A 25,772-nucleotide genomic window follows, 5' to 3' on the forward strand; every position below is an offset into this window, starting at 1 on the left:
CTGTCTACCAGGAAGGTAGATGAGCCAGATGGTTCTGTTTCTCTGACCTTTAAATTCTTTAAAAAATAAACTAGAAAGCCAACACTGGTGGCTTATGCCTATGATCCTAAGTATTCAGGAAGCTGAGCTCTGAAGATCATAGTTTGAAACCAGCCAGGGCAGGAAAGGCCACGAAAAAGTCAGAAGTAGAGCTGTGGCTCAAGTGATAGACACTGAACTTGAAGGAAGACTCTAAGGGACAGCACCCAGGCCTTGAAATGGAGCTCCAGTATTAGCAATAAACAAACAAATAATAAATAAGCTGGAGATCACTTTCTTTCTGTATTTTACTATCCTATTGAAAAAAATGGAGGAATGTTATTATAATTATTATGTTCAGCTAATATAGCCCCCTCTTGGTTTCTTTGAATTCTTTTTTTTTATTTTTATTTTTTATTTCCTGACAATCTTAGGGTTTGAACTCAGGGCCTCAATACTACTGTCTCTGAGTTTTTGGGCTCAAAATTGTGGTCTACCACTGCCAGGCTGGCTTTGAACCATGATCCTTGGATCTCTAAAACTAGGATTACAGGCGTGAGCCACTGGTGCCCACCTCTTTCTTTAAAAAAATTTCTCTAAGCCACCATCACAATAGTTTACACTATCACTACTTATTTTTTCCATGTGAAATTTGCTCAGATTTTAGAAAGGGTTCTCATTCAAATGGAGAATGCTAACCAGGATTGCCACACCTGCATTCTCTATTCCTGGCCTGTTTGCTAGGAGATAGCTACTCATATGGCTGGATGTCCCCCATTAAAATTTATGCTGATGACCTCATCTGGGAGCTTCCCAATGGGTCACACTGTTTTTTAGCCTTCTTTAACTTTCTACATCAGCTATAGCCTTTCACGGCCTTTAGACACTAGATGAGCCCTGGCCTCCATGTGGGTCCCCCACCCTCCTCCTTGAACTCTAATGAATTCCACACATCGTCCACAACAGTGCATCTCAATCTCTTTACTTTGACCTTCATTCATATTTTTCAGGGCTAGTTTCATGCTGAAAAAGAGATGTTTCATTTCAGAATAGTTTTAGACTTACAGAAAAATTGCAGGGATATTACCAAGAGTTTCCATCAACTCACAGTTATTTTTTAATATCTTAACATTGACTGTCTTAACATTAGTCTGGTATGTTTTTCACAACTAATGAACCTATAGTACTATAATATTATTGTTATTGTTATTATTATTGTTATTATCATTATTGGTTGTTCCCTGGGGCTTGAACTCAGGGTCTGTACACAGTCCCTGAGCTCCACTTCTGGCTTTTTGGTAGTTAATCAGAGATAAGAGTCTGACAGGCTTTCCTGCCAAGCTGGCTTGGAACTGTGCTTACAGGAATACAGGCATGAGCCACTGGTGCCTGGCACTATGTTATTATTAACTACAGCCCCTTTATTTATTTATTTATTTTTGGGTCCGGTCGTGGGGCCTGAACTCTGGGCCTGGGCGCTGTCCCCCAGCTCTTCAGCTCAAGGCTAGCGCTCTACCACTTGAGCCACAGCGCCACTTCCGGCTTTTTTCTTTTTGCTTATGTGGTGCTGAGGAATCGAACCCAGGGCCTCAGGCATGCAAGGCAAGCGCTCTACCACTGAGCCACCTTCCCAGCCCAGCCCCTTTATTTTTTTAACCTAATATTCCTTTTGCTTCACATAATTTCATCCCAGACCCCACATCATGTATACTTAGGCAGCTCTGCTTTGTAGTCGTTTCTCCGGCCTTTTTGATGAGTATGTCAGCTTTGAGGAACATTGGTCAGGCATTTTGCAAGGTTTCTTTCTATTGTGATTTTTAAATTTCTTTTTCTTTACTGGCCACAGGTATTTGGGTAGGAAATTATAGAAGTAGGAAGCCGTGGCTCATGCCTGTAATCCTAGCTACTCAGGAGGCTGAGATCTGAGGATCATGGTTCAAAGCCACCCTGGGCAGGAAAGTCTGTGAAATTCTTATTCCAATAAACCATCAGAAAACTGGAAGTGGCACTGTGGCTCAAGTGGTAGAGCGTTGGCCTTGAGCTGAAGAGCTGAGGGACAGCGCCCAAGCCCAGAGTTCAAGCCGCATGACCAAAAAAAAATTATAGAAGTAGGCACCACATCCATCACACTACATGAGGGAGCATGCTCTAGACATGACATTCCTGTTGAAGTTGGCCCAGCTCACCTGGCTGATGCATAATTGATTTCTCCACAGTATGGTTAGTTAGTTTTCCACAGTGTACTTTCTGGAAGTCACTATGGTCAACCCCTATTCAAGGAGTGGGAAATTATGCTGGCCTAGTTGAGGACATAGTCCTGGCCTAGCTCAGTATAGAGTAGAAGCACAGCTGTCAGATAGGTGAATGAGAAGGATACAGTCTTCCATGGTGTGTGGAAGATTGGTGGATGAAGCAGTAGCATCAGGGAATACTGGAAAGATATTCAGCAACAGCTGTGCGGAGGGAGCAAATCAAAATAGCATCTCTTCAGTTTCATTTTTTTTTGTACCAGTACTGGGACTTGAACGCAAGGCCTAGGCACTGTCAAGCTTTTTTGCTGAAGGCTGGTGCTCTGCAATTTGAACCACAGCTCCACTTCTGGCTTTTTGGTGGTTAATTGGACATAAGAGTCTCACAGTTATCCCTGCCCAAGCTGGCTTCAAACTGCAGTTCTCAGATCTCAGCCTCCTGAATAGCTAGAATTTGAGATTTGATCCATCAGCACCCAACCTCACTTTGTACTTTTAAGTTATTACATGTGATCAATAACTGGCTGTTTAAAGAGTGGAAGAATACAGATGAATATAGTTTTTTTTTTTTTAAAGTGAGGGTGGGGGTCTAAAGACTGGAGAAAAAGCTGTTTTACTGGTTTTGTTTTCTTTAAGTATCCCTTGATTGGTTGGGAGCGATTTGTCAAGCAGAGCTCTGCGGGAGAAGAGCCACAGGCACACAGGAGCCCCTGGGGACCCAGGTACCACGGGTCAAGGTGCACTGAGTCAGGTCCTGCCTTTCAGAAACTTTCAGTCTTAGAGAGATGATGTTCAAAGCCAAATATTCTCAATCTAAGAAAGAAATATGTGTCAAGGTTATCACATGAGAGTCAGAAACACGGTGTCACAGAAATTCAAGAAGAAAACCCTTTCTTGTGTTAGAGCAAGTAGAGTCATTAAAAAATCACATAAGAAAGGAGAATAACGGAAAGTTATTCTCTCTGAGAAGCTCTCTCTGAGAGTCAAAGTTAAAGTGGAGGTGAGGTAAACTGAGGCACTGATAGAAGAGCCATGGATTACATGAGAAGAAAAACAGATTCAGCTGCAGAATGGAGTACAAAGGCAAAGATGCCATGAACTATCTCCAGCTTTAATCTCATTATTAGACACAGAGGCGATTTTGAATAGAGCTTACCTCAAAGAGTAGTATTTAATCAAATCAATCAATGGATACATTGAAGGAAGAATTTTTCTTGCAAGAAATTCCTCCTTTTGGGGCTGGGAAGGTGGCTCAGTGGTAGAGTGTTTGCCTTGCATGTCTGAGGCCCTGGGTTCAATTCCTCAGCACCACATAAGCAAAAAGAAAAAAGCCGGAAGTGGCGCTATGGCTCAAGTGGTAGAGCGCTAGCCTTGAGCTGAAGAGCTGAGGGACAGTGCCCAGGCCCAGAGTTCAGGCCCCACGACTGGACACCCCCCCCCAAAAAAAAAAGAAAGAAAGAAAGAAAAAAGAAATTCCTCCTTTTTATTTTACCTACCAGATTTTAGTGGTAACTTCAGGCTGGTGATATTCAGGCTTTATGTCTAGCCATAACATTTGATACTGGCCAAAATTTTCCTGTTAAATTGCCTTAAATGGCTTTAGCAAAAAACAACCTCCTTGTTGAATTATCTCTGCTGACAGCAACGTGCATTACATGCCAGATCCTGAAGGGGGCACCCACAGCCCACACTGCACTTGACAACTCCCAATCAGGCCATCTGAACTGCTGGTTATGCAAGAACAAGGCAGCCCCTGGAGTGGACTCCTTTGCTAATGAGTTTTGGCCTCGTGATCCATAGATGTTTTCATTTGTTTCTTTTATTCTTGTTTGGTATTAATGATGTGTAGAAGTAAGTGTGCTTCTCACACAAGCTATAACCTTAAAAATGAACCATTACGGAGGGATTTCACTAGAAGGAAAAACCAGGGCAGCCATGCTTAATTTGTTTTTAACTTTTTTTTAAATTGTTATTTATAAAGGTGATGTACAAAGAGGTTACAGTTACATAAGTCAGGTTAAGAGTACATTTCTTTTTGGACAATGCCACCCTTTCATGCCTTATTTTCATGGGTGTGTGTGGGGGGGGGTGGGGTGAGACTCTTTAAAAAAAAAACAACTGGATGTGACATGTGGTGATGGATGGTGAGGGAAATGGTGAGTGAGCATCTGACGGGAAGGTTTGAACACCCTGATGAAGCATTACCTAAGACATTATTAGCCTGTAAAAGTTCTGCGAAAATCAGCTGCAATAACTCTTCTGTGTCACTGCACAATAAAATAGCAAAAAAAAAAAATACTGCATTTAGTGCAAAGGGAGCATTCACCTTTTTTGGGAAGTAAATGAGTCTTCTGTATTGAGCCTGACAGCTCACTGAACCAGTATCTATTGCTTGTGGCAGAAGTGTGTGTCCCAACGCCTCAGTACACAGGTCAAAGCCTTAAATCTAGGGACAATTTCTCTTATCTAAATGTTTGACCCAGTTCTGTAGAATACTTTGATATTTGCAATCAAAGGGAAGAAATCAGGAGTATGGTTTTCTTTTGGTTTTGAGACAAGAGTCTTGTGGTGGGATATGGTCAAGACAGAGATCAACCGAATTAGCCAACTTGTAAGAAATCTGATGAGACAGAAAGGCACGTAAGCTACTTGAAGGCCTGCAGCAGCGGCAGCAGCAGTGGCGGCAGTAACTCATGTTCTGGCAATTTAAGGCTATCCTTTGAGCTTCAGTTCTTTGGTATTCATTAAATAGCACTTAGTTACCATGGTAACTGTCCCCTTTCAGTATTTATGAGCTACAGGGTATCTCACAGCATCTCAAGAACACAAACACACAGCTAACACATTGTGTGCACTGGAACATTTAATGAAGACTTCTAGCTGAACTGCATTCTGCAGAGCAGGCATATTTTTGCTCACAGCTATTTTGGTTTATTATTATTTTTTAACTCAATTACATCAGGCTTTGACCTTGAACACACCTTTTATTTTGGTGGAGGGGACTAGGCATTGTGCTTCCTTTCCTGCTTAATTTCCTTTCTTTTCTCCTTGAAGATAGAGATAAATGAATTTAACTTTCTCTTCAGTGGACAGCAATGGCTTGAAGCTTATGAATGTGCCCCTTTGGGTTCCAGAGGGTGTGTGTGAAATTAAGCAGAGGAAGAATGGCTTCCACCTTGAGGAAGTGAAACTACTGGGTATGAAGAAAAGGAAATAACAAGGGATAGTCATGAGGAGGAAAGAGTGACATTGGTGACAATGATGGCTTATAAATAGAGCTGTGTTATCAGGGATGGCTTCAAAGAAGGTAGGAGGCATTTTCCCTTGGTCTTGCATCTTAGCATCAGCTGACTAAATTTCCTACCTACTCTTCCTCCTCCAAAGGATCAACACACACACACACACACACAGCAACCTAACAGCAATTTACCATCGATTTATAGGGTCATTATGATGATTTCTTTGCGAATGATAGTGAAGAATCTTGAGGAGTGAGTTCTGCTGAGCTAAGTTATTTTCAGCATGGTAGTTTGGACAAATTCAGCCTGCCATGGAGCAACTTGGGGGGACAGTATCACAGTGGAAGGACAATGGCTTTGGGATGAAGTTATTACTCCTACTTACAAGCTGCGTGCAACCTCAGGCACATGGAATCTATTATATAACATTGTTTCAAGTATTTAAGATCAGGTACATAAAATACTTGGCACATAGTAGGTGGCTCATTCATTAGATGGCTCGATATATAACAGGTGGACACTTTGTAAAAATTAGCAGAGCACTGACTAGTCTTCAGTTGTCACTCAGAACCCAAAGATACTGGAATTATATTTCATACAAAATCTTCACCTTCCATTTTACTTGTGCACTTCCTATTTTCACCAAGAGTGACTAAAATTAAGGAACTTGGATAGATTCTTCTGGCTAACACACCCTGCTGATAACAGAATTCTTCAATGTCCCTAGAGCTGACACCTTTAAAAAATTATTTGCGGTGAAACTATTCAAACAAACCACCAAAGATTCACTTTGTGGCCTTCAAAAGACAGCTTAAAAAAAAAACCAACCAAGTTTGGTCTCTGCATGAAAAAGAGCTAGCTTTGCATTACATCTGGGTTAAAATTCTAGCCACTATTTATTCCAAGTTGTTTATTTAAACATGTTCTTATGCAACTGAACCTTTCAAGTGAACTAGAAATGATTTCTGGGGACTGTACTACTAATAGCTGTGTTTTATTTTCCAAATGATAAAAGAAAAGCCGCTTAGAAATGAATCACAGAGGTCCAGTCTATCATTGATCATTTGCTTTGCCAGAGTAAGCATAATTTATTCTCGGCATTAAAATTGGGCAGAAATAAGCACTAAGGAGAGGTTCTATAAAAGACACAGTCTTTCCTAACTAAGCATCTGCTTTATTTTCATTCCCACCTGATACATTGTCTATGTTTTTGTCTTTGACACTTGCCTTTCTTCCTGTATGGTTTCGGGTATTGTAGGAACTCATAGTTATTTGTTGAACAAATATACCCTATTAGTTGTATACCAGTGAACAAATGTGTAAATTTTTTTCTGGACCTTGTTTACCTGCTCTTGGAACTGACTTATGATCCACATTTTACCATTTTTTAAAAAGAAAGAAAAAAATTTTTCTTTGGGCAGTCCTGGGGCTTGAACTCTGGGCCTGGGTGCTGTCTCTGAGCACCTTTTGCTCACAGATAATGCTCTACAGAGCTAGTTCACAGCACTACTTCCAGCTTTTTCTGAAATTAATTGAAGATAAGAGTTCCATGGACTTTCCTGCTTAGTCTGGCTTCGAACCACGATCCTCAGATCTCAGTCTCCTAACTAGGGTTACTAGCCACCAGAACTCTTGACCGCATTCTCCCCCATTTCTCCTCTAGCGTCTCTCAAAACATGTTCTGCGGGTTATCAATTTAATTATTATCTGGGAATTAATTGAAAATGCAAATTCTCAGGCTCTCCCTGTCACCTGCTGCCTCAGGGATTTAGAGGTGGCACAATCCACTCAAGTTTGTCTCAGCAAAGCTCTACAGGAAGTTCCGCTGCTCACTCAGGGCAAGTTCCCCTGGTTTAGACTCATAGAGTGAGGTCAGACTGGAAGCTTGCAAAGTTGCTTGTAACTCAACTCCCAGGTCAGAGTCCTCTTTACCTTTGCTGTTAGTGTTAGGAGATTTACTACCTAAGTAGTACAACTCCCTAAGATGTACAACGCTCTTTTGGTCTCTACTCCATTTTATTTTAGTCTACATCCATGAATTCCATCTTTCAAACCCATATATTGGGCCTGTTTCATGGCTGGGGACCCATATCATGGATGGAAGCAAAGTGATACATCTCAATTCCATTCTGTACCCAGGCAGTAAAAGCAGGGCCAACAGAGCTGGTAACTTCTGCTTTTTGCTTTAGTCACTATTGTTCTGTTTTCTATTTAAGTGTTAGGTATTTCCCTTTATTTGTCCCTGGATGTATTTGATGTAATTAACAATCATCATAGTAGTTGAAGAAGTACCCAGGACCTCTAAACAATATTAAAAATACATTTTTTTCACACTGGATATTTTTTTGCAATACGGTCTTGAAGTTTGCCCAGGCCTGGGCCTACACCATAATGTTCCTATTTTATGCCTCCCACTGTTGCTGAGATGATAAGGAAGAGAATACCACAACTTATTCTGTTGAAATGGAGCCTCATGAATTTTTTTTTTTTTGCCTGAATTGGCCTGATTCCAGCATCCTGGTATCAACCTCTTGGGTAGCAGTTAAGATTACAGGAGTCAGCCACAGACATTGGCTTCCTATGAGAATTTGTGTGTGTGGACGGGGGCGGGGGGGGGGGGGTGCTAGCCCATTGCTTTTTCGCTCAAGGCCAAGAGCTCTACTTTTTCAGCTACAGGTCCACTTCTGGAGTATGACTAGTTACAGATAAGAGTCTCATGAAGTTTCCTGCTTCAGTGGGCTTATAACTATGATCCTTAGTTCCCACTCTCTTGAGTAGCTAGGATTACAGGCTGAGCCACCAGCGTGCAGCCCTATGCAGATTTTTAAAGACTCTCCATGATGAATTGAAATTAGAAAACATACTGAAATTAGAAAAGTCACTAAAACACACTGAAATTAGAAATGCACTATGAACTCACAGTCACATTTCATTTAATGAAGAGGAAGATGAGAGAGTCGAACACCGAAAGATGCAAGCTAAAGGTTAATGATAGAAAGAAGAAAAGCAGATAAACCAGACTTGAGGAATTGCCCTTGTCACAATCAAGGTTTGGGATTCTGGTATAGCTACTCCATGGGCTGTATTTCATATTCTCTGAGAATCTAATTCATTATTTTGATAGTTCAAGTCCAAGAGTTTTGAGGCCAGGCTGGGCAACATACTGAGTGAAACCCCAAGTATTTAAGAAAAATACTTACGATGCTTTTTATGAGATAGGTTTTGCATGTTCACAGAATACAGAGGTGAATAAAATGCAATACAGCCACCAGGGACCCAAAGACTCGGACACTAAGTCATGTAGTACACAAAGAGGATACAATGGAAGCATTTGTTTGTCACTGGGTTTCAACCTGTGCTTCTGACCTTCCAGATTTTGCTTTTCCCTGTAGAGTAAGCCCACAGTTCTGCAGGTTCCCTGGCCAGATGGTCTACTCCAGAATCATAGCTAAGCCTGTGGGCCTAGAGCTGGGATTGTGTGTGGCAAGGAGATAATTGGAGATGACTCAGGCTTAGAGGTTATACTACCGAATTCTTAGACTTGAGTCTGAACCTAGTTTGGTGTTGTAACTATCCACTTAGGCCATGAAATGTAGAATATTGGCGCCCACATGCGCACAGGCATTGAACCCTTTCTGTTCATCAGGGATTCTGATTATAGCTGCCCAGATTTTGCACAAAATGAGTTCTTGGGTTCCTTACTCTCTTGACTATAAGCTGAAAGCTACAAATCCAAGGTCAGGGCTTCCTCACTGAGCTCCAGGACAACAGATTGCATGTCTGTCCTTGATTACAGGCGTGTACTTGGCCGGTGTGCTGCACGCATCTCTGCAAAGCTGCCAGTGCTCCTGGACCTCAGTCTCAATGGCATCCTGCTGGCCAACGGGCCCCTCTGGACACCAGAAAGCAGTTGACTTCTCAGTTTAAAGGAATTCACATTGCTTGCAGAGCACCTACTAAATGCCCTCCCAGAAGAATTTGAGGAGAGTCAGGGTACACTAGGTTGATTTTGCAGCTGTGTACTAGAGTCTCATTAAACCTATTGCCTAATTTCCTTTGTCTAACTGGATTTTCTCTTTGGCTGGGAAGCAAATGGATCAATATTGTTTTTTATGCTGTGATGATGTTGCCTGAAGGAAATTTTCCATCGGTTCACTGTGCCTGCCTTCGGTCCTGTAATTGGGGCTGCAAGCTGTCTGGGTAATGCAGGCCCGCCCTGGCCATGTGCACAAGGCCTGCCATCTGTGCGGGGGCCCACGGAGAGCACCTTCTGCAGGGGTCAGCATGGGCCACCCCTCTCAGGGCAGAGCTTGGCTTTCATTCTGGGCTCTTTGCACATGTTTCTTTGGCTGTCTTCTAATCGAGCTTTGTTTTATGTTTTTCTTCTCTACAAAATCCTTTCTCTCTGCCTGTTCTCTAAATCCTTTTCTATATTTGTCATGCTCTCTGCCTCTCCAAATTTCTTAAAGGTGGTTTCTTTACATTTTCTGATATCTTTTCTTCCTGTCAGCCTCCTCTCACCCCCCCCCCCCCCCCACACACACACCTCATGATTCTGCCCTTTCTTTCTCACCAGGAAATGTTCCTGCTTTGCTCTCAGTTCTATTTTCCTGCCAGGCATTTAAGCAAAGATAAAATTCCGGAAGAAGAATAATGAGAAGCAATTTACACACACACACACACACACACACACACACACACACACACACACACACACAAAAGATTGGAGAATTTATCTGAGCAGAAGGACTGCTGAATTCCTCACATGGTAGGAGGGAAAGACAGTACTAATCAATTACCTGTAAACATATATTTGCTGCATGCTTTCTACAAATAAGACATTGTTCAGTACTCTAGGGGACATACATACAAGGGATCATTTCTGCTATTAAAGAGGCTGTGTTTGATTGGATAGGTAAGATGTGAACATGGAGAAAGAGAAATAATTTTTGGAAAAGAAAAATTAAACAGCTCATTATATCAGTATAAATGATAGACAATGGATTATGTGCTTAAATCCTTGATTAATGAGTGGTCCCAATAATCCCTTGAGTTCACAGAAAGCCAGGTTGAGTTTGGGAAAGGGCTCTGAGTAGGCAGATGGGGTAGGTGAAGCATCCCAATATCAGAGGCACATGGAAAGAAATGAGAATGATATACTTAAGGGATAACATAGACACTAGAGAGTGAAGAGAGCTGAATGGCAAAGAATTGCAGAGAGGATTAATTTTTGACCTATCTGCCAAGGACTTTGGATGCTAGGTAAAGTACAGAAGCATTTCAGCTTGAGCTGAATGTCTTTTTTTTTTTTTTGGGTCCGGTCATGGGGCCTGAACTCTGGGCCTGGGTGCTGTCCCTCAGCTCTTCAGCTCAAGGCTAGCACTCTACCACTTGAGCCACAGCACCACTTCCGGCTTTTTTCTTTTTGCTTATGTGGTGCTGAGGAATCGAACCCAGGGCCTCAGGCATGCAAGGCAAGCGCTCTACCACTGAGCCACCTTCCCAGCCCGAGCTGAATGTCTTGGAGTGACAGTTTGAGTCTAATTCTGGACTTTCTAGCCTCTGCTTGACTCAAGGCAGAAAATGGCATTCTTGTATAAGAACATGGTGGTAAGGCAAAAGGGATCTGGAGACCAGAAGGATAGAAAAGTGTAACCAATGTGTCCTGGTTTGCCAATGCCTTGGCCAGCTTACACACTGTCAATACCTTGTCCATGGAAATCCCCTGAGGCTAAGCCTTCCCTGTGACTGTTTGCCTGCCTGGAGAGAGGTGTTTGGTCAAAGGTGGTCTGTCTATATCTGACCATCACTAGCTCTGGGAGGTCCAATCTTATGTGTAAGACCATCAGTTGGGAAATCTAATTAAATATTAACATAGGGTGATGGACTCGAGTGGTGGAGAACGGTCAGAGGCTGTTGTTGGAATCTGGCTTGAGAGGATAAGGATTCAGGCAAGAAGGAGGCAAAGAAAATGAGAAGGAAAAAAAGGGCTAAAAATCACATCCAACAATCTAGAGAAAGATTGGAAGTGAGCCGGAGAGAAGAGACAGATGCCACTGCAAAAGCTTCATTCGTTCATTAGTCATCTACCTATTTACTGAGTACCAGATGAGGTCATTACATTGTACTTAGAGGTGAGTGAAAATTTCTCACCCTAGCTGGGTGTTGGTGGCTCATGCCTGTAATCCTAGCTACTCAGGAGGCTGAGATCTGAGGATTGAGGTTCAAAGCCAGCTCGGGGAATGAAAGTCTCTTATCTCCACTAAACCATCAGAAAACCAGAAGTGGCACTGTGGCTCAGGTGGTAGAGCTCTCTCCTTGAGCTGAGGGACAGCACCCAGGTCCAGAGTTCAAGCCCCATGACCCACAAAAAAAAAAATCTCACCCTAAAAGAATTGAGGATCTAATTGGTGAGGAAGTGTGGCCCAATGTTTAAGAAGTATTTAGATAGAGCTGAAGGAAATAACCAGAGTCAAGGGCAAGTTAGTTCCCTGCCTTCTGTGAAATGTGCACATGGTAATAATGGTACCAATATTTGGAGATATTGGAGGGAGATCATTCCTATTGGTAGTACATGGTAAAACTGTAAGAAACATATCTTTCTAATCATGCATGCATTAAATAATGCACACTAGATATTTATAATTAGCAGAAAGTCAAAAGAAATGACACGTAGGATGTGGAATCCTAGAGAATAAATGTTTGGCTTGTGGTATAGCTTGGGTGTGTGCAAGGCTCTGCAGCACACCTCTCTCTCTCTCTCTCTCTCTCTCTCTCTCTCTCTCTCTCTCTCTCTCTCTCTCTCTCTCACTCTCTCTCGTAAAAGAAATGAACATTTTTAGGATAACTACAATAGGCCAGGATCCCAGTTTGTTCTGTTATAATTTCATCTCTTCTTCCCTGATGTAGTCTTTCAAGGTACATTGTGAATCACATTTTCACAAGAAGGCCCCTTTGATACTACCATGTGTAGGACCATTATCTATTTTTGAGATGATCCAAATGTGTTTTGGAATTCTTTGGTTCTCAGATATTCCGCCTGATAGTATGGAGCAGTGGCCTCAGGGGGAAATTTTTCTCTGTGCCAGCTTTTATAGCCATGGGTAACTTTTATACTTTTTTTGCTATTTTAAAACCAACGTTCTGATTATTTCCATTAGATAGATGACTAGAAGCAGAATTACTCTTATAGAGAGTATGATCATTTGATGCAGCACAATCTTTTACTTTGCCTTTGATTTTTTTCTCCTTTTTTTTAATAAGGGTAAAAATTGTTACCTTTCAGCTGCAATTGCATGTATTTGAACAATAAGGAAGTTGAACACTTTTTCATTTGTTAGTCATTAGAATTTTTTCTTGTAAAGAAGTATCTATTCAAACCCACTGCTCATTGTTCTTTGGGTAAGGTATTATTTGTATCTTTTTTGAAATAGTTTGTCACATTTCTTGCAAACTCCCCAAGGACCTTTTGAGAAATAAATTGCTATGGTTATGTGAACGTGATTCATGCTGGATGCAAGTGGTTTAAGCTTATAATATAAACCTACACAAGAGGCTGAGATCTGAGGAAGATTGACGCTCAGAGCCAGCTTAGGCAGACAAATCCAGGAGACTCTTTTCTCCAAACAACTAGGAAAAGCCAGAAGTGGAGGAGTGTCTTAAGTAGTAGAGCACCAGCCTTAAGTGAAAAAACCTGGAGGATATGAGTTCAAAGCCCAGTACTTCACACACACACACACACACACACACACACACACACACACACACACACACACACACACACACACACACCACACACACACACACACCACACACACACACACACAGAGTGACTTGAGTAAACTATAAAGCACTGTATGCATGCTACTATTATTGAAATGTTGATGACTCAATATATGTTAGAATCATGTTTATAGCAATTCATGACTAGAGTGTCAGCTTCGTGGGGGGCAGGGATTTCCATCTGTCTCTCTACTGCTCATCTCAGCCCCTAGCCCAGAACCTGGCCCTGAGCAGGTAAACAACAAGTACATGCTAAATGAATGAGTGATCAACTCAGGGACAGATAGCTTCCTATGTTCTTCCACCTAGATTATATCTCCATTTTCTTTCTTTTCTGACTAAAACCAGAAGTAAAGAAGGTTTGCATAGAGTGAGTAGGCCAAAGCTGTGAAATAATGCTCTTGAGATTCTAGATTTAAGAAACCCAACCCTTCTTTATGTAACACTATAAACCTAATTAGTAATTCTACCTTATTTAAGTGAGAAATCAGAGACAAAAAGAGTTTAATGATGCAAAAATGACTGTCAGCAATATGATCAAAGATCTGAGTGGTTGTTTTGTTTTTAATATGCCAGTATTTCTAATACTGCTTGAATATATGGCAAACCTACTACTACTCTTCATATATATGCCTCAAGCGATAATACTTTTCTGGTACCTCTGAGAATAATTTGTATGCAGGTTCTAAAAGAAAACATGACAATAGGCCTTAAAAGTTGACTCATTCTTTAGTTATCTGTTTAGGGGAAAGGTTTTCATAGAAATTTATGCTGATGAAGATAGTCTATTCACCTATTCACTTCTTTTCTAAAGACATTCCTATTAAAGTAAAAAAGTGAAGCTTGTGCTAATCTCTAATTTTAATCTCTAGTTATCCTATATTAAATTATGTTTTCCTCCTAAGGAACTCTGGTATTTCTAGAAGATGGGCAGAATTTATATGTGCATTTAGCTGCAGACTTGCATTCTGCATGGAGGCCATAACAGTAACGTTGTATTCTAGCCACATAGGCTTTTATTTATGATTAGAGGTGAGTTGTGTATAAAAGAAGTATAAAGTAACTCTACTTCCATAGAATAGCATTGAGGATTAAATAAAATGGTGAGGAAAAGCTTCTAGCACAGTTTAACATTTAAGTATGCAGTAAATGGAAGCCACACCTAGATATCTTTATTATCATCATATTAATCAGAGATGACTTTGGCCAGGGCTTCCAGCCACTGAAGAGTTATTAGTAAATGCAAGAAAGCAAATGAAGATGTCAAGGGTAAATGCTTTTGGATTCCAAAAGAGAAAGGAAGAGGTTCCAAGCCACGGGATGATGGCTTATGTCTATAATCCTGGCTACTTAGAAGACTGAGATCTGAGGATCATGGTGTGAAGCCAGCTCTGACAAGAAAATACATGAGACTCATCTCCAATTAACCACCAAAAAGCTGGATATGAAGCAGTAGCTCAACTGATAGATCAGCCATGAACAAAAAAAGCTAAGGGGTAATGCCTAGGCCCTGAGTTCAAGCCCATTACTGGTACACACATACTGCACATGTGCATACACACACATACACAGATCCTTCTGATCCAGGAAGTAACTCAACTGGGCTGTGTTAGTTAGTGCTCAATTTAAAGTAGTAGAAGCTTCTGTGTATGTGTGTGTATACACGCGTGTATGTGTGCATATGCATGCATAACATACATGCGTATGACCTGGCCTTCTACAGTGGTAGGAGAGTTGTCTTTGCCTCTGATACTGGAGCAGAGGTCAGGTAGCTGGGAAGGGGAGATGAGGCTGATTCGGGAAGGGGGGGGAGGGGCCAACAAGCCTGGGCTGGAGTCCCCAGGAGCAAAGTGAGTGAGTCACAGCTGCTGTTCAAGGTTCCTGTACTTTTCATGTCTGCCCTTGGCCAAAAAGTGAAGCACACACACCTGACCCAGGACACTGAGCCTCTGAAGGAAGCTGTGGTGCTCACCCTGCATCATGATCCAATCAGCAGATGCACGTACACATGTAGTGGCTGCTGTTCACTCCACTCTCGACCCTCTGAAAGTGTGAGCGCCATTATCCTCAAGGGTGTCTGTTTCTAGATGAAGACATTGGTTCAGAGGTTAAGTCATTTGCTGGGTTCACCCAGTTTGGCAAGAGAATGGGGGGTGGGGCTTCCGAGGAAGCCTGGCCAACTGCAGTGTCTGCTCTCAGGCCACTCCTCTGCCGCAGCTTCCACAAAGGGCCATCAAGGAACAGCCGATAGCATAGGACTTGAGGCTTGGTCTCTGGAACCAGATTGAGACTCTAGTACTCTCCTTGGTAATCATGTAGCCTTGGGTGAGCTCTATAGCCTTGGTTTGCTTTAGTGTGCTCATCTGACAAATGGGATGAATGATAAAACCTTTATCAAAGGGGCTACGTGGAGTCAGCAAGTTAATATGCGTGAATTCTTTGCAACAGTGCCCAGCATTTTAAGCATCGCTTAAGCTGGGCTATTATTACCCCTAGTTTGCTCAAGTCAGCGGTTCTCTGGGTGTCTGGTTGTGGCTCGTCATGCCTTCCTGGGTGCCGGGTGCCGCTCCCCTCCCAGTTTCTAGGTGGGTGATTTTTGCCCTGAGGCTGCTCCATGAAGAAGCTGAGTCAGGCTGGCAGTCTGCACTTCTGCAGCTTTTCAGCCTCCCTATCTTCAACTACAAGCCTGGTGCCTGCTTAGCAATATGTTAGGACCACATTGGCCCCAATACCCTGCAAGCCAATGGCTCCTGATGTTTTTGAGAAACAGGTGCTTTTGGGGTTGGGTCACATGATTGCTGATTGGGACTCTGAGTCTGTGCATCTGTCTCTGACAGAGCCTCTAAGATGCTCTATTTTAGGCAGGTGGATGAGATGCTAGAGCATGCCAGCAGAAGGACATGATTAGCTGTCCAATCACCCAGATGGAAAGTCATTCATGACCATGAAAATTCCAAGTGTTCTGGGGAGTTGTTTCAGTAAGTGAAGAGCATCACACCTCATTCATTCTTTGAGCCAGGGTCACAGTGGCAGGAGAGGGAGTGAACAGGGCCAGCACCCTCTTCTGTATTTGATTTCTGGTTGTGGACTTAGGTTCCAGGTAACTCAACCTCTATGAGTCTCCATTTCCTCACTGGTTAAATGGTGAATAGTAATATGGGCTGTTAGAGACTAAAGGAGGCAATGTAGATCCAAGTGCTGATAGTATTGCAGATGCTCAGCCCTGGCCTGGAACTTGTTGTAGTTTTTTTGTATCCTTCTGTTTTCACAATTTTAGTCCCTTTTAAATGGATTTTCTTGCTATTCTTTTTTATTATGTTATTGTTTTTCTGTACTTCTTTCCCTTTCTCCGTTTTTGTTCTTGTTTGCCATTTCTCCTTTATATGGGTCTTGGACTTCCTGTTTTAGGTCTTCTAATTACTCCCTCTAGAGCTTTGTATTTTTGTTTGCTTTGTTTCTACTGCTGGAGACATTTAGAGCAGACAAAAACCAAATAGTAATTATTGAGGCTCTGTGAGCCACAGAGTTTCTGTTGCTACTGCTCGTGTCTGCCATTGCAGTATGAAAGTGGTCATAGACAACTAAGTAAATGAGTGTGACCTTTCTAATAAAACTTTATTGAAACAAATAAGCTGTGGGCCAGATTTGGTCTGTGGGCTAGGTGATATAGTTTGTCAACCCCTGGTTTACAGATTAGGAGACTGCAGATCCCTTTCATTAACTATCCAAGGTCAGCTCCTGGATAGACAGACCAATTCCAATTCATACCAAGACAGTTAAGAAGGCTTTGGCACTTTTATAACTCATGGTCTGTTTTTTCCACAGCCAGTTCCTCAGACAGTGAATCAACACAGGATTGGAGGGCTGGGTATGATGACATATGCTTGTAATTGTAGCTACACATGAGACAAGTATAAGAGGAGCTTAGTCCTCTGGCTGAGGTGGTTAAAGTACAAGACCCTTTCTGAAAACAAAGTAAACAGCAAAAGGACTGGGGCAAGGCTCAAGTGGTAGAGCTACTTCCCTATCAAGTGCAAGATGCTGATTTCAGTTCCCGAGACAGCCAAAAATTAAAGAGTGATTGGAGAAGCTCGCCTGGGCTAATGAGACCCTATATCCCCCACAAAACAAATAGTGACTGATAAAGATTACTTGGTTCTGCCCAGCTGAATCCCATTCAAGTTTAAAGGATTCTGAATGAATTCCTTTCAGGATTTTAAGTGGTTCTATCAATTCAAATCCTACTGATGGCTTTTGAGCAGTCAGCAGTAGGTGGAACTTCCTGGCTGTGACAGGAGTATTGTAAGCATAGTGCCTGTGTGTGTACTTTGCTTGGTTAGTGACTGGCTCAGGCGACCTCCAAATGAACTTGCAGATTGAGGTTAACAGGAGCCACTTTTCATCACTAAAGGGAAGGCTTTTTCACAACCCGAGTTCGTGGTGTGGCTTTGCTGTTTGCTTCCTGGGGCCTGGACAGTCTCACCTCTTCCAGCCTCAGTTTTCTCATGTAGTAATAATATCACATGTTTTAGGGAAGGATTAAATAGGATAATGTTTCAAGTGCCTAGCATAAGAGCAGAGTCCATAAATATTTATTTTGACTAGGAAAAGAAAATTCTTTGGTGAGGGTCATTCAGTTTGCTTTGTAGCCTTCTCAGAAGTGCTGGGGTTCAGGGCTTGAGTCTCAGGATCACTCAGCTGAAAATTCTCTCTTGCTCTTAAAGGAGATGGAGATGGAGCCTATCTTGTGGATTTCACCAGGCCTTCAGGTTTCTAAGTCTTTCTGAATTTCATGGTTATCTGGCCTCGCTAAGCAAGTTCCTTTTCTCTTTCACTAGCACACCTCACTCCCAGACTGTGGAGAAAGTAGTGTCTGGTGTCAGATTGGTCTCACCTACCCTGATGATGCTCCCTAACACCTTTTGTTCCCTTCAATAGGGTATTGGTGGCTTGTGCCTGTAATCCTATCTATTAAGGAGCCTGAGCTCTGATGATTGCCAACCCAGGGAAAGGAAGTCTCTGAGACCCTTATTTCCAATTAACTACCAAAAAGCCAGAAGGGGAGTTGTGGTTCAAGTGGTAGAGTATCAGCCTTGAGCAGAAAAGCTAAAGGACAATATCTAAGCCTTGAGTTCCAGCACTAATACCAACACACACACACACTCACACACACACACACACACACACACACACACACACACACACACTCACACTCACACATACACACACAAAATAGGTCATCTTCCCTTCAATAAGAGAAGGGAATAAAGTTTAGAAGATCCCTAGATAATTCTACCCGTGCAGATTCTTTTTCTATGCCCTCAGTTGGGAGCCTAATTTCCTTTTCTATACTAGTTGTTTCCTTTCTTTTCCAAAACCTGGCATTAGAGCTGAACATAATATAGGCATCCGACCTTATTGTTACTTTCAGAAGGACATTACATGGGTTAGCCAATATTTCTATGTAAAAAAGATCCTTTGCTGCTCACATTATGCTGATGGAGTCTGTTAAGCAATGTCATCTTGTCAAAGGCAAAGTAGCTTGCCAGGCAGGTGACAATAAAATGAGAAGACTTAGTGCATATACCACCTCAGGAAGTTATTTCCAACTCTTATCAATATGTCAGGCCAATTGGCTAGATTTCCAAAAGCTAATAATCATCCCTTACTATAAGCACTTAGCTGTTTAATATGCATAGGACATTCCTCCTAGCATTCATGCTAGCATGGCTGATTCACATTCAATTCCTTTTCCTTCAAGAGACTGAACTATTTTTAGTTTCCTACTTTCTGAAATCTAGTGGATAGAACACGAACTACTTTATGTCAAATAGTTATCCAGAAATTTACTACTACCTTATTTTCAGATAAACAATATGTATGTAAAATGCCTCGACTTGCTCGGTTCTATGTGAGGCACAGGAGCAAAGGACATGGTACCTACGCTAAGGGCAGATTTGCAGCATCTCTACCCAATTCCTCCTCCTAGAATATGCACCACCATCCACGGCCTGGATCACCTGGCTCCAAGGACAAAATGATGGGTGATACCAACTGTTTATTCCTTTAAGATAACTCTTTAGCAGTGTTTTAATAAACCTACACGAAATGTTTTGTCATCCACAGAGCACCAATAGAGTTCCATGTTATCATCCAATTTAGATTTAATAATGTAACTGGAGCAATTTCCATTTTCTCCTCTGTAGGAGGTAGGTGTGGAAGTCTGAGTGGAGAGAGGATGATTGATGGGTGCAGTGAGTGGCAACTCTGCTTGGTAATGACAGGGAACTTGGAGTAGCACCAGTTAGCATTTCCAGAGCTGTAGTCGCTCTGCATCTCATTTATATAACTTGTCATGTCCAGGAAATTGACAGAAGACCTAGCTGGAAATAGGCTGTTGAAACACGCCTCAGAAAAGGGGAAAAAATCTGCTATCTTGATCACATTGAGAATCACCAGTCAATTTCAGCCTAGGGAAACTTTAGCAGCATCTTAAATCCTTGGTGCTAAACAGAAAACCGACCAAGGGAACATGGAATGAAAGAGCTGAGTCCCGTTTGTTTTCTGGGGATGAAGAGCATTGTTGTTCACTGAGTGACCTCCAAGGAGGCACCCTACAAAGCTTTGAAAGGGCAGTAAGAGCCGGAACCCTGAAGCCAAAGGCCTAACTCACATTCCTGCCTCTGTTACATGAATGCAGGCTATGTACCTTAGGGTACATGATAGATTTTCTTTTTGAACCTCTTTTTTTTTTTTTATTGTGAAAATACTGTACAGAGGGGTTACATTTACATGGGCAAGATAGTGAGTACATTTCTTATCAAGCATTGTAGCCTCCTCCTTTGTTTACCTTTCCCATCCCTTCCCATCCTCCCTCCCCCCACCCAATCCTCCCCCCACCCAAGTTGTAAAGTTCGTTTTTGACATGACAACTTGTACTTCTCATTGTTGCAACAGGTCCACCTGTATCCTTATTTAAACCACTTGTTTTTCCCCTTCCCCTCCACAAACTATACCGACATCAAATACAGTGAAAGCAGGGGTTATACTGTGGGGGAGGGACATACAAAGCAACGAAGAAATAATTTTATAATTGCGTTAGAAACAAATGCATGAAAGAAAAAAAAACATTTAAAATACATATCTTAGGGTTCATTTTCCTAACATCACCTTATCTGACCTTTTCTGCTTGACTCATACATATACTAGATATTGTAAATAAGGGAAATCATGGGACCTATGTTTCTTTGGGCTTGGCTTACTTCACTTAATATAATTTTTACCAAGTCTTTCCATTTCCTAACAAATGGGGCAATGTCATTTTCTGATGGAGGCATAGAATTCCATTGTGTATATATACCACATTTTCTTGATCCATTCATCTACTGAGGGGCATCTGGGTTGGTTCCAGTAAATAATGCTGCAATAAACATAGTTGTGCTGGTAGCTTTAGTGTGGTCTTGTTTGTAAACATTTGGGTAAATGCCCAAAAGTGGGACTGCTGGGTCATAGGGAAGCTCTATGTGGAGTCTTTTGAGGAACCTCCATACTACTTTCCAAAGTGGTTGAACAAGTTTACACTCCCACCAACAATGCAGTAAGGTTCCCTTCTGTCCACATCCCCTCCAGCATCTGTTGTTATTAGAGTTCTTGATTTTTGCCATTCTAACTGGGGTGAGGGCGTATCTCAACGTTGTTTTGATTTGCATTTCTTTTATGGCTAGGGAGGTTGAGCATTTCTTCATGTGTCTATTGGCCATCCTTCTTTCTTCTTCAGAGAAGTTTCTCTTTAAGTCATTATCCCACTTATTTATTGGGCAGTTGTTTCTTTGAGGATTTGTTGTTGGGGGATTTAATTTTTTGAGTTCCAAGTATATTTTAGATATGAGACCCTTGTCCGATGTTTGGCTAGTGAAGATCTTCTCCAAATCTGTGGGCTTTCTATTGATCTTGCTAGCTATGTCATTTGCCCTGCAGAAGCTCTGCAACCTTATGCAATCCCATTTGTCCAAACTTTCTTTGATTTGTTGTGTTTCCGGGTCTCTATTAAGAAAATTTTGGCCTGCGCCAAGGAGACCTAGGGTTTCTCCTATTCCATCCTGTAATGTTTTCAGAGTGTCTGCTTTGACTCCGAGGTCTTTGATTCATTTGGAGTTGATTCTGGTGTAGGGTGATATATAAGGATCTAGCTTTAGTTTTCTACAAGTAGTTAACCAATTTTGCCAGCACCATTTACTGAAGAGGCTATCTTTCTTCCATTCTATTTTTTTAGCTCCCTTATCAAAGATTAGATGGCTATAGGTCTGTAGGTTCATTTCTGGGTTTTTAATTATATTCCATTGGTCCTGAGGTCTGTTCTTGTGCCAGTACCAAGCTGTTTTGATTACTATGGCTTTATAGTAGAGTTTGAAATTTGGTATTGATATAACTCTAGCAGTGTTCTTTCTGTTGAGGAGCGTTTTTGCTATTCGGGATCTTTTATTGTTCCATATGAATTTTTGGATTGCGTCTTCTATTTCCTTGAAGAATGAGGTTGGAATTTTGATAGGTATTGCATTAAATTTGTAGATAGCCTTGGGAAGTATTGCCGTTTTCACGATGTTAATCTTTCCAATCCAGGAGCATGGGAGTTTTTCCCATTTTCTAAGTTCTGTTTTGATTTCCTTTTTCAAGTTTTTAAAGTTTTCACCATAGAGGTCCTTCACTTCTTTGGTTAAGTTAATTCCTAGGTATTTTATTTTTTGTGAGGCTATTACAAATGGAGTTGCTTTCCTAATTTCAGCCACACTTTTCTCATTGTTGGCATACAGAAAAGCCATTGATTTTTTTTTTAAGGGTTAATTTTATACCCTGCTACTTTGCCAAAGTTTTGAATCAGCTTGAGTAATTTGGGAGTGGAGTCTATGGGATTCTTTAAGTACAAGATCATGTCATCTGCAAAAGGGAGAGTTTTATTTCTTCTTTCCCTATTTGGATCCCCTTTATGTCTGCATCTTGTCTTATTGCTGTAGCTAGGCATTCTAATACTAGGTTGAAGAGAAGTGGAGAGAGTGGACATCCTTGTCTTGTTCCTGAGTTAAGAGGAAATGGCTTTAGTTTTTCACCAGTAAGTATAATGCTGGCTGTAGGTTTGTCATATACAGCCTTTATTGTATTGAGGAATGTTCCATGGATTCCTAATTTTTCCAAAACCTTCATCATAAAGGGGTGTTGGATCTTGTCAAATGCTTTTTCTGCACCTATTGAGATAACCATGTGGTTCTTATCCTTGCTCCTGTTGATCTGATGAATAATATTAATTGATTTGCATATATTGAACCAGCTTTGCATCCCTGAAATGAATCCTGTTTGATCATGGTGCATGATTTTTTGGATGAATTGGTGAAATCGATTGGCCAAAATTTTGTTGAGAAGTTTTGCATCAATGTTCATCAAAGAAATGGGTCTATAGTTCTCTTTCTTTGATGAGTCCCTGCCTGGTTTGGGGATGAGCGTTATGATGGCTTCATAGAATGTGTTCGGTAGTGAACTTTCTCTTTCAATTTCATTGAAGAGTTGGAGGAGTATTGGTGTGAGCTCAGTTTTGAAGGCCTTGTAGAATTCTGCTGTAAAACCATCTGGTCCTGGACTTTTCTTAGCTGGGAGGTCTCTTATTGCTGTTTCTATTTCAATGCTTGATATGGGCCTGTTAAGATGGTTTAACTCATCTTGGTTTAGTTTTGGCATGTCAATATTTGCTAGGAAAAGGTCCATTTCTGCCAAGTTCTCAAACTTATTAGCATAGAGTTTTGAGAAGTATTCCCTTAAAATGTTCTGAATCTTGGTTTTTTCCATGGTGATGTTTCCATTCTCCTCTCTGAGTTTATTTATTTGGGTGTGTTCTCTTCTTTTTCTGATAAGATTTGCTAAGGGTCTGTCAATTTTGTTAATTTTTTCAAAGAACCAACTCTTTGGCTTGTTGATTCTTTCTATAGTTTTTTTTGGATTCTAAATCATTTAATTCTGATTTAATTTTAATTATTTCTTTCCATCTGCTGGATTGGGGTTTATCTTGCTGCTCTTTTTCAAGGAGGTTTAGATGTGTCATTAAATTGTTAGTTTCAGATCTCTCCAATTTGTTGATGTAGGAACTCAGAGCTATAAACTTGCCTCTGAGTACTGCCTTTGCTGTGTCCCAGAGGAGCTGGTAATTTGTGTGTTCATTTTTGTTGAATAGCATGAACATTTGAATTTCCTTTCTAATCTCTTCCATGACCCACTCATGATTCAGCAGTGTGTTGTTCAGCCTCCATGTGTTACCAGACTTTCTTTGGTGGCTTTTGGTGTTGAGTTCTAATTTTATTCCCTTGTGGTCTGAGAGAATGCAAGGTATAACTTCAATGTTTCTGAATTTGGACAAGTTTGCTTTGTGGCCTAAAATGTGGTCTATTTTAGAAAATGTTCCATGTGCTGCTGAGAAAAACGTGTATTCTGATGCTGCTGGGTGAAATATTCGGTAGATGTCTGTTAAATCTAGTTGATCTATGCAGTTGTTTAGATCTGCGGTTTCTCTGTTGAGTTTTTGCCGAGTTGATCTATCTAGTGGGGAGAGTGGTGTGTTAAAATCCTCAACTATTAATGTCTTTGGATCTATGTGGGATTTGAGGGAAAGTAGTGTTTCTTGGATAAATTTGGGTGCTCCATTGTTTGGCAAATAGATATTTAGAATTGTAATATCCTCCTGAAGGAGAGATCCCTTAATTAGTATGTAGCGACCTTCTTTATCTCTTCTCACAAATTTTAATTTGAAGTCTATTTTATCTGATATTAGGATTGCAACTCCCTCCTGTTTATGGGGGCCGTTTGCTTGGTAGATTTTGTTCCACCCTTTAACATTGAAAATGTGTTTGTTTTTACGGGCAAGATGTGACTCCTGCAGGCAGCAGATAGAAGGATCTTGTTTTTTAATCCAACTAGACAGTCTGTGTCACTTAATTGGAGAGTTCAGTCCGTTAACGTTAAGAGATAGGACTGAGAGGTATTTGGGAGTTCCTGCCATGTTATCCACCTTCTTGGTGGCTGCAAAAACTGGGTTCTTCCTATGGTTCTTGGATTCTCAGTTTGGGTGCAGTTTCTTGGCCTTTATTGTGGTCTTGTTGGTTTTCTATGTGTAGGACATCTTTAAGAATCTTTTGTGGGCTGGTTTGGTGGAGATGTATTGTTTCCATTTTTCTTTGCTATGGAAGGTTTTTATTTGGCCTTCAGTTATGAAGGAGAGTTTAGCTGGGTACAGTGTTCTTGGTTGATAGTTGTTTGTTTTTAGGGCATGGCATATATCATTCCAGGCTCTTCTTGCTTTGATTGTCTCTGCTGAGAAATCTGAGGTGATTCTAATTGGTTTCCCTTTATAGGTGATTAATCTTTTCTCCTTGACAACTTTAAGGATCTTTTCCTTGGTCTGAATTGATCCTGTGTGGATTATAATGTGATGGTGGGATGTCCTATTCTGGTCTGGTCTATTTGGAGTTCTAAAAGCTTCTTGTATTTGAATAGGCCTATCTTTTTGCGTGTTTGGGAAGTTCTCTGCTAGGATCCTGTTAAACAAATTTCCTAGACCATTATCTTCTGTTTCCAGGTGCTCCTCTACACCCATTATCCTTAGATTAGGCCTTCTGATGGTGTCTTCCAAGTGTTGGCTAGATCTCTCATATTTCTTGGATTTGTCTTGGATGGTTGTATGTTCTTTCTCTATAATGTCTGGGCTGTCTTCAATCCCCAAGATTCGATCTTCTGCATGGTCTAACCTGCTGTCGAGGCTTTCTACTTTGTTTTTTTATTTCTTTTCCTTCTAGTTGGTCAGCTTTGATGGCTTCAAATTCTTTGTTGAAGCTTTGTTTTAGATCTTGTATGAACTTCTTTACTTCCTTAATTTGGTGTTCAGTGTTTATTCTCAAATCACTTAGTTGATTGGTTATGGTTTCCTTGGACTCCCATTCCTTCTGTTGGTTTCCATTCAGCATTCCCTTTGTGGTCTCCCTGACTTCCTTCAGCTCTTTGTTAATGGATTCCATGAATGCCTTTAGTGATCTTTGTGTATTCTCATCCTGCTCTCTCAATTCCTGTATTACTCTTTGATTAGCTTCCTCCTGTTCCTGAGATTCCTGTAGTTCTCTTTGAGTGTTCTCAGCCTGCTCACGCCATTCCTGCCTTTCTCTTTGAGTATTCTCAAGCTGCTCATGCAAATCCTGTATCAGTTTTTGAGTAGCTTCCTCACGCTTATGATTTTCCTGTAAAACTTTTGGAGTGCCTCCTCTCTCTCCCTATCACACTCATACAGAGTCCTTTGTATGTTTTCAATCTTTTCATTTATCATGTTTGCCAGCAGTGTTTATAGATCTATTTGGGAACTCTCCTCTGGATTATTCATTATCTGTTCTGTCCCCTGGTTATCATGAGTGGGAATTGAGATACCCGGACGTGCCATTTTTCTTGTGTTTTTCCGGCT

At 41.2% G+C, this 25,772-nt stretch overlaps 1 protein-coding gene across 1 annotated transcript in view; it reads left to right on the forward strand.

The window, feature by feature from the left end:
- The window catches only part of Dpys (dihydropyrimidinase), an 82,565-nt gene that overhangs the window by 36,206 nt on the left and 20,587 nt on the right, over positions 1–25,772 (forward strand). The gene's annotated exons all lie outside the window — the stretch shown is intronic.

Source organism: Dipodomys spectabilis, unplaced genomic scaffold (assembly GCF_019054845.1).
Source record: "Dipodomys spectabilis isolate Male_0828 unplaced genomic scaffold, ASM1905484v1 ptg000783l, whole genome shotgun sequence".
Taxonomy (NCBI): domain Eukaryota; kingdom Metazoa; phylum Chordata; class Mammalia; order Rodentia; family Heteromyidae; genus Dipodomys; species Dipodomys spectabilis.